Source organism: Nicotiana tomentosiformis, chromosome 10, assembly GCF_000390325.3.
Source record: "Nicotiana tomentosiformis chromosome 10, ASM39032v3, whole genome shotgun sequence".
Lineage (NCBI taxonomy): Eukaryota > Viridiplantae > Streptophyta > Magnoliopsida > Solanales > Solanaceae > Nicotiana > Nicotiana tomentosiformis.
Window position 1 is genome coordinate 76,295,116 of NC_090821.1, and position 10,648 is coordinate 76,305,763.

General features: G+C 38.7%; 1 long non-coding RNA gene across 1 annotated transcript; it reads left to right on the plus strand.

Moving 5' to 3' along the window:
- The first annotated feature begins 8,831 nt into the window (after positions 1–8,831).
- Positions 8,832–10,304, plus strand: LOC138900491 (uncharacterized). The gene is made up of 2 exons (XR_011411547.1): positions 8,832–9,841; positions 10,014–10,304. It is a non-coding gene; the product is annotated as an uncharacterized lncRNA (long non-coding RNA).
- The last annotated feature ends 344 nt before the right edge of the window (positions 10,305–10,648 follow it).

Below are 10,648 nucleotides of genomic sequence, written 5' to 3' on the forward strand. Positions count from 1 at the left end.
GCTTACGTGTTTGAGGGGTTCGGACTTTTTGGGTTGAACAATGCACCGAAAAGTAAAGGAAAATTTTTGGCAAAAAAAGAACGTTTATGCGGTCCATTATGCGACCGCATAATCACTCTACGGGCCGCATAATGGTCGCAGAAGTGAGCAGGAGAAGGGCCAGTCTGAGGGCAATTATGCGGTCGGCTATGCGACCGCAGAACTGTTATGCGATGCATTATGCGATCGCATAACAGTTATGCGGACCGCATAGTGACCGCATACACGGGCAGATTTTTGATCGTTTTGGTCTGTAATTATACGACCGATATGCGGTCCGCATATCTATTATGCGGTCGCATATGCGACCGCAGAACCTATTCCGGAGCTCCATTTTTGGATTTTTAAAACCCGACCATACTTCGTTAAATACACGCTTTGGGTCATTTTTGAGCAAAAATCTAATGTTTTAGAGAGAAGGGAGAGTGTTTTAGAGAGAGGAAAACCCTAGGCTAATTACTCATCAAGTCTTGCTCAAATCTTGGAAGATTAACAAGGAAAACCCATAAGTTCTTCATCTAAGAGGTAAGGTTCCATACCCTAGTTTTCAATTTCGAATTTGGGTAGAAGATGGTTGATTAGGAGTATGATTCATGGGTATGAGATTATTATTTATACATGCATGTACCAATAAGAATTATGAAAAGATTGTTGAGCTTAAATAAGTAAGGATTGGGTTGTGGAGTAAAGGAAATCTTGTAGAAGAACCTTATGGTTAAATTTGCACACCTAGTGTCTGATAAAATGCTCAAATGAGCTGAGACCATGGATATCTTCCTAATTATGGTTCAATTTTGTTATGTCTCAAAATAGATCGGGATTGCTAAGAATTCTGGATCATTCTAGAGTTAAGGAAGCTCGATTGAGGTATGTTGGCTAAACTTTCTCTCTTGGAATTGAATTCCATAATGTTTCCGTAAGTTTCAAAGTATGGGTACGTATTAAAAGGTTATGGCTTTAAGTCATGTTTCAATGAAAGATAGTATGCCAAATTGTGTGAGAAAATCTCAATATTCTTAAGACTCTTAATTGCTCATATGTGTACCTAAAGTCTTGATTTGGAAATGTCTTATTGTTGATAATCTATAAAGATGGTTGGAAGTGAAATAAGTTAATTGGGGATATAGAGTATGGCCAACGTGCCAAGAATTTAAGTTATGATTATGTCTAGTAGTGCAAATAATTTGAGAAGATGCGATAAAGAATGTGAAATGAGCCTCGACTCAATTGTTTAAAAATGAATTCGAAGATAGAATTGTCTAAAAGCCTTTGTACTAAATTCATGCTCATTAGTGGCTGCTTTAACTAATGCTTTGATTTATAAATATATCCAGTGTGATTCGAATTCTATATACTCATGTGTTGAAATTGTACATTATCATTTCTGGGAAGAGTATTGCAAGAGTAAATGGTGTATTGACTGTTTATGATTTTTCATGTGTGTTTCTATTGTTGGTTGGTATGCCTCATTCTTTGGGAAGAAACCATTTGTGTTTAAAGTTTTCATTTCAAATGGATTTAAAGTATATGATTTTTGAAATATCCTATATGTTAATACTTGATGGTGTTCTTTGAAATTGAAAGAGGTGAAAGTGTGGAATATGAAATACGGCCATCGTGCCAGGAATAAAGAATCTTGTGAATGGCCTAATGAGCCAAGAAAATATTGTCGTTGTGAATGACTGGAAATACTAATGAGAGTTCATACAATGTGAAAGATGTTGAGGTGAGAACAATTATATTTATGATATTTCTGTTTGCAAATCAAATCAAAACTATTTTTGGGAGCATCATTCGCAATACCGAGGAAGGGTGAGTCATAAGGCCCACACCTGAAACTACACGTGTCGGCGTAGGGGTGGATTGGGATTATTCCCCTTATTTGGGATGAAATTGGAACCTTTGGAAATTGTGATATTATTCCCATTAATTGGGATGAAACTGGAACCTTTGTGGATTGGAGAAGTCAACCCACACGGCATATGTGGGAAGGCGGTCTAGCTGATCGGGTGGAGATCAAACGCCATATTGCGCATATGGTGGTACTACTCTTGGTGACAACTTTTTTTCGCATCACATGTCAAACTACATTGTTCGTGGGGAGATGGCCTAGCCGATCGGGCGTGATCGGACTCCGTGCTAACAAAGACGGTGGTATATCGGTGCTAATGATCTCCCAACCAAAATTATATATGAAGTTTGTATTTTGAAAATTATTATGTTTTAACTGGACATTTGGATATTGTTGATTGTGACCTGCTGTTTCTATGTGTTGCCTTTTCTTATATGGGCCTTCTATTTTGAAAGAGGATTTTTAGCTATACATACTAGTGCTATTCGACAGTACTAACGTCCCTTTTGCCGGGGGCGCTGCATCTTTAATGGATGCAGGTGGTTCTTCAGCAGGCGGCATTGATCAGTGATAGCAGTACACTCTTTTCAGCTGATTTGGTGAGCCACACTTCATTTCGGGGTCATGTATCTTTTGTTTCTCATGTACTGTGTTTTGAGGTATAGCGGGGGCCTTGTTACCGGCATTTTCATATTATTCTTCTATTATACGTGGAGGCTCCATAGACAGGTTGTGGGTTATGGTTGATGTTGGGAATTGAACTAGAAATGTTGGTACTTGAAAATTATGTTTTTCATTAATTCTATAAACTCGTAATGTTTTGGAAATTTTGAATGAAGCTGCTAATGGGAATGAAAAGGAAGTTGTTAATAAAATCTTTTCAGTGACTGATTAATGGAATAAATCTCTTCTTTATTCATGGATGAGTTTGGGTAGAAGGAAGTCTAATAGGCTTGCTCGGCCGGGTTCTCTCGGTTGAGCGCCGGTCGCGCTCCCTGAGTTTGGGGCGTGACATAAATAAGTCTGTTGCGGCGTGCAATCCGATCTCCCAATATTGACTTTTTAATAAATCTGTTGCGGCGTGCAACCCAATCCTCCAATATTGACTTTTTAATTAGTCTGTTGCGGCGTGCAACGCGATCCTCCAATATTGAATTTTTAATAAGTCTGTTGCGGCGTGCAACCCGATCCTCCAATATTAACTTTTAATAAGTTTGTTGCGGCGTGCAACCCGATCCTCCAATATTAACTTTTAATAAGTCTGTTGCGGCGTGCAACCCGATCCTCCAATATTTCCATTTCAATCAATTCTTATAGAAGCAATTCCCCAATAAATGCAACAATTAATATAAAATTATAAGACAACAAGCATACAACAATTATGATTTAATTATGAAACAAACAATGACAAATAGCAAATTATTATAGAAATTAGGGAGAAAATAGGCAGTTTAACAAATAATTTAAGGGTTCTATTCCCTCAAGTCAAGGTTAACCACGACACTTACCTCGCTTTGCAAATTCCAATCAATTATTCAACCACAGCTTTTCCTTTTAAATTTGCCTCCGAAAGCTTCAAATCTATTCACGAACAATTCGATATATTCAATACGAATCATAGGAATTAATTCTATATGAATTTATAAATTTTCTAGATAAAAATTTGAAATTCATTAAAATATTTAGCAGTGGGACCCACGTCTCAAATCCCAGAAAACTCACGAAATCTGAACCCCCGTTCCGATACGAGTTCAACCATATAAGATTTGTCCAATTCCGATATCAAATGGACCTTCAAATCTTAATTTTTTATTTTTGGAAGATTTTAGAAAATCTGATTTTTCTTCCATAAATTCACGGATTCATGATATAAACGAGTATGGAATCATGAAATATAATCAATATAGAATAAGGAATACTTACCCCAATGTTTTTCCGTGAAAATCGCCCAAAAGTCGCCTTACCCGAGCTCAAAAATGGAAAAGGGTTGAAAATGGGACGAATCCCATTTTTCAGAACTTAAGTTCTGTTTCTGGAACTTTTACCCTTCGCGAACGCGGTCAGTGTCTCGCGTTCGCGAAGCACAAATTCCTGCTGACCAATTTTACTCTTCGTGAACGTGAGGGATACTTCGCGAACGCGAAGCTTGCCTGGCTTGGCCTTCGCGAACGCGAGATGCCCTTCGCAAACGCGAAGGCCATTTTCCTGGCCAGCCCCTTTCCCATTGCGAACGCGAGGCTTCGATCGCGAACGCGAAGCTTCGCACCTCAAGCCTTCACGAATGCGTTCTCTCTGTCGTGAACGCGAAGCACAAAATGTGCCAGCCCCAATCTGCTCTTCGCGAACGCGAGACTCCCCTCGCGAACGCGAAGAAGGAAACCAGAAGCAGGTTTCTGCAGTTTTCTCAAGCCCAAAAATGATCCGTTAACCACCCAAAACCAACCCGAGCTCTCGGGGCTCCAAACCAAATATGCACCGAAGTCCTAAAACATCGTACTAACTTGCTCGCGTGATCAAATTGCCAAAATAACACCTAGAACTACGAATCGGACGCCAAATCAAAGGAAGTTTTCAAGAAAACTTTAAAACTTATATTTTTACAACCGGACATCCGAATCACGTCAAATCAACTCCGATTCTCACCAAATTCGTCAGACAAGTCATAAATATTATAGTGGACCTATACCGGGCTTCAGAACCAAAATACGAACCCGAGGTCAATAAATCCAACATCAGTAATTTCTTAGAAATCATTAAGCTTTCAAGCTTTTAATTTTTCATCAAAATTCTATATCTCGGGTTAGGGACCTCGGAATTCGAATCCGGGCATATGCCCAAGTCCCAAATCACGATACAGACCTACCGAAATTGTCAAAATACTCATCCGGGTCCGTTTTCTCAAAATGTTGACCAAAGTCAACTTAGTTGAGTTTTAAAGCTCTATTTCACATTTTAATCCATTTTTCACATAAAAACTTTTCGAAAAATTGTACGGACTGTGCATGCAAGTCGAGAAATGAAAAATGGTACTTTTCAATGTCTTAAAATACAGAATTACTTATCAAATTTAAAGATGACAATTTAGGTCATCACAACGACGCCTGTGGTGGGATTTTGGGTCATGACAATAATCTATGTTAGGTTTTTTTTCTTTCTTATTTCTTTATTTAAAATCCTGTATCCTTCAATTTCTCTTGTACCAACTTTCCCTTAAACTATCTATTCTTAGATTTCTATTTGTTGGTAGGTTTCATGAGAAACTATTTGAAAAGTTAATACGAAATATTTACAAGAAGAGAAATGTCACGACCCAAATTCACCTATAGGTCGTGATGGCACCCAGCATCATCGCTACACAAGCCAACTAGTGAATTACACAAGTTATTTCTCTTTTAATAAGTTTTCGAGTAATTAAACTTTCCTTATTTGAAAAATTTAAGAAAATAAATGGTTTAAATAAATAAAACCAAGTATTAGTTCAAAAGCACAATTCTACTAGTGTGTGTGCCAAGACCTGGTGTCACAAGTGTATGAACATCTAGTAGATTATTCAAAATTTTAAATACTGTCAGGACATAAAATAGACAAAATACGAATACGAAGAGAGACACTAGGTGCTGCGAAACGCCTCAGGAAAATCAGCTCACCACTAGGCCTCGAAAAATCGGGGATGCACACCGGTGGGACCGCCTGATGCACCTGTCTCAGAACCTGCACAAAAAGTATAGCATGAGTACGTAAACAACGTGTACCCAGTAAATATCAAGTCTAATTTCGAAGAAGTAGTGACGAGAGGTCGACTTCGACACTCACTATGCGTCAATAATTATTCAGATAAAATCTTAAATAAATACTAGGTGTGTAAATAAATTCAAATCTTCTTAACAAGCAGGAGCAAATAATTCTTTTAATTTTATATAATTTCCAAATAAGGCATTCCTTTTAAAGGCTATAATATTACAAGCAACAACAAATTATCAAGACACCAAGTATTATTATTACGCACGATTTATGTTGAGGTCGTACGGCCCGATTCAGAATAATATGTACACTGTCGAGGTTCGAGCGGCACGAACCATAGATGCATCTATCTACTGCCGAGGCGTTCAGCCCGCTCCACAAGAAAAGAAGGATACTTTATAAGCATTTGACTTAAACATTATTAAGGATTTATACTAAAACAATACGAATTTCATTAGCAGTCTTTCACAATTTTTCTAATAAATCCTAATATAATTTAGGCATTTTAAATTAACAAGTATGGTGCAAAAATTCCAAATAGTTCATGCATTGGGTCCTAAAACTACCAAGACATAAGCATAATTAGTAGCTACGCACGGACACTCGTCACCTCGTACGTACGTAGCCCCCACAAATTGCAGCAACATTTAATTTAAATCACTTATGGGGTAAATTCCCTCTTACAAGATAAGACAAGAGACTTACCTCGTCTCAAAACTTACTTCCCGGTCACAATTTCGCGCTAAAGCCTCAATTTTGTGCCGAAAAATCCGAAACTAGCCAAATGTTATATAATTAATCAATACATGCTCAAACTTTCATAATTTATCTATTAGATTAATTACCCAACCCAATTTGAAAAAATTGCTAAAATTCATCCCGGACCCACATGCCCGGATTCCAAAAACTTTCGGAGGAAATCGTTACCCATAACCTTAAGAACTCAAGTATACAATTTTTATCTCATTCCATAACCATTTTCGTGGTTAAAATCTCACTTTTATCAAAACCTAGGTTTTTCATCTAAACCCTTGATTTCCAATATTTACTTCTTAAAATCTATCCATAATCTATGTATTTAACTCACAATAGGTAGAATTAACTTACCTCCAAGTTGCTAGGTGAATACTCCTCTCAAAAAGCTCCAAAATCGCCTAAGAATGGAGAAAATGGGCTCAAAAATGGCTGAGCCCATTTTAAGACATTCTGCCAACTTGTCTTTTGCACATGCAAAACCACTGCCGCACCTACGGTTCCGCTTCTGCAGAAAACTCCTCGCAGATGCGGTCCTCCCTAGCGGGCCAAACTCAGCACCTTCGGACCTAAGGATCGCTTCTGCGCGTCCTCTTCTGCGATGCTTCTTCCGCACCTGCGGCCCTTGCCGCTTCTGCGCTCTCTTCCTTCGCACCTGCGCGCTCGTAGGTGCGCCAAAAACTCCGCTCCTACGATCCCTGGGCTGCCCCTGACTAGTCCACTTCTGCGGCTTGTGGCTCGCTTCTGCGAGCTCACACCTACGGCTGTCCAAGCGCAGGTGTGATTGCACCAGAAGCTGGAAGATTCAGGTGTTGCTCCTAAGTCCAAACTTGGTCTGAGCCTCGTCTGATTAACACCCGAGGCCCCCGGGGCCCGTCCAAACATACCAACAAGTTTGAAATCATAAAACGGACTCGTTCGAACTCTCGCAACGCATAAAATAACATCAAAACTAAGAATCATATCCCAAACTAAATTGATTCATCTTAGAAACTTCAAGTTCTTCAAGCTTACTCCGAGTGTGCCGAAACATACTTAAACTACTCAGAATGACATCAAATTTTGCGTGCAAGTCTTAAATCACTATACGGAACTATTCCCAGACTCGAAATTCCAAACGGACCTCGATTACTCCAAAACCTACTCCAAACCAAATTTGAAGAATTTTAAACCTTCAAATAGCTAACTTTCACTATTAAACGTCGAAATGCTCCCGGTTCGTCCAAAACCCGATTCAAACATACGCCCGAGTCCAAAATCATCATATGAACCTATTGGAACCGTCAAATCCCGATTCCGGGATCGTTTACTCAAAATGTTGACCGAAGTCAAACTTACCCTTTTAAAGCCAAACTAAGGAACCAAGTATTTCGATTTCAACCCGAACCCTTCAAATTCCTTAACTAACCATCCCCGCAAGTCATAAAATAGTAAAAGCACATACGAGGAGTCTTATTTAGGGGAACGAGGTTCTAGAAGACAAAACGATCGGTTGGGTCGTTACATTCTCCATCTCTTAAACAAACGTTCTTCCTCGAACGGGTTTAGAATCATACCTGGAGTGTTGAATAAGTGTGGATATTTGCTCCGCATGTCCTCTTCGGCCTCCCAAGTAGCTTTCTCGACTGGTTGGCCCCTCCATTGAACCTTTACCGTAAAAATCCTCTCGGACCTAAGTTGGCGAACTCGCCTATCAATAATGGCAACTGGCTCCTCCTCATAACCCAAGCTCTCATCTAGCTAAACCGTGTTGAAGTCTGACACATATGACAGGTCGGTATGATACTTCCGGAGCATAGATACATGAAAAACCGGATGAACTCCCGATAGACTCGGAGGCAAGGCAAGCTCATAAGTAACCTCCCCAACTCGTTTCTGTTACACCCCATATTTTCGTACGTGATAGTACGCCATAAATAAATTAATAAAAGCTCAAAAATAAAATATTACATCCCGCATTTTCGTACGTTAAAGTTTCGTCGTAAGTTAATCGACGTAAGTTCGGAAATGGGATTATTTTGCGATTATAAGCATTATACTATTTCAAACAAGTGACGAGTAAATTCGTGAAAATGAGAGGGTAAGCAAATTGAAGAAAATGAGTTTCGTCAAAGTTTGGCAATTTGGGATAAAATACGATCCAAGCTATAATACCCCGTATTTATGGACTAGTACCATATAAGGTACCACATAACCATGATAGTAAGGTGTATAAAGTATGTTAAAAGTGAGTAGTATTTTAAGTAATTCGCGATAATTCTTATTTAAGTAGATAATTAGTTAATTATTTGTTTAATGTGAGATTAACCATGTAATTAAGGATTTACGGATAATTAATAAGTGGGGACAAAGGCCCCATGTGGCAGCCCATGAAGTGGTCAAACAGCCACTAAGTGACTCCTATAGTACATGGAAAGGTATCACCTTGTTAAAGTACTAGTCATGACTCATGAGTGTCGTACTAATTCCATGTCCACACAATTTTGCAGTACAAAAACATTCCTCCATTCAAATCAATCTTTCACTTGCCTTTGTTTATTCCTAATTCTTCATCCCTCCCACCATTGAAATTTATATATCTTCAGGAATATATCTAAGTATTGCAAGTGACAAAAGTATTAACCGGATCAGCAAAAGAGAGAAAAAAAAGATACATGCGGACTAAAAATCAGCCCGTTTCGAGATTCACTTTATTTATTTTTGGAGAAAAGATTCAGCACTCCTACTTTTTCAGAACTTGAAGTGCTTAATCCAGACATTCTGGATGTAGATTCCTCCAATATTCCCTCTTCGACGCAAGAGAGATTGCATACGTGATTTACAATGATCATAGATGTAACGCGAGATTTTGAGATTCTAAGGAAGTACGGTGCAATTTTTTTCAAGAATATCATACGAATATTTTCCTACTCTGATCTTGCTATCACGTGTATTTTTCGTAATTGACCGGTATTAGAGGAATTTTTAAGAGAATCGGCTCAGGTATATTAAGGCTATCCCTTCTTTCTTTTGGCATGATCTATACGACACGAACGAAACGAGCAAATGCACAATTTCTATAAATGACTCTATTCAAAGAAATATTAAGGGGTGTCTATATTCTTGATTCCCGTGTGAATTATTATTATATCTTTTGTTCATGGGTCTCAGAAAAATACGTATTTAATAAAATATATCCGACAGGCATGTTATTTTTATGACATTCCAAGAAAAGCTTATTAACGTATTTCTTATGTATTTTATGCATTTATATATGTACATTGACCCATGACCAGATGGCGTTATATACACGTATATTATATGTATATGGGATATGGGAAAAAGGTTATGGCGTTATATACGCACCACCACCTGATCAGCTGGTATACGTTGATGATTTGCCCACAGTGGCCGAAATGATATGATGGGATGCCCTCAGAGGCTTGAGGATGCTATGAACGCATATACTTATGCATGGTATGACATTTATATGCATATGCATGACATTATAAAAATGAAATGACTCACAGAGCTATGCACACGTACATGTCGAGTCTTTTACTCCATGTTTCTCTCATGTCTATTATTTACTGATTTTCATTCCTTATATACTCGGTACATTTTTTGTACTGACGTCCTTTTTTCCTAGGGACGCTGCGTTTCATGCCCGCAAATCTCGATAGACAGGTCGAGAGTCCTCCAAATAGGCGATCAGCTCAGCAGAAGATATTTGTACACTCCATTTGCTCCGGAGTTGCTTGTTTGGTCGGTATGATTTAGATGTATATGGTTTGGTATGGCGGGGCTCTGTCCCGACCTTTATGATAATTATGTACTCTTAGAGGCTTGTAGACATATGTCGTGTACGTAAAAGATTGTACGGCCTTGTCGGCCTATGTTTTGAGTTTATAAATGATGATGTTGGCCTATTAGGCCCGTATTTCACGTGTATATGATGATGTAATAAGAAAGATATGTTATGTTGGTACTCGGTTAAGTAAGGTACGGGGTGCCCGTCGCGGCCCATCGGTTTGGGTCGTGACAGTCTAAACACCACAAATGGGCCTATAAACCTTGGGATCAATTTGTCCTTCTTTCCGAACCTCATGATTCCCTTCATCGGTGAAACCTTCAAGAGACTTTCTCGCCCACCATAAATGATAAATCACGCACTTTCTGATCCGCGTAACTTTTCTGTCTGGACTGTGCTATACGAAGTCGCTCCTAAATCAACCTTACCTTTTTCAAGGCATCCTTCACCAAATCAGTACCATATAACTTAGC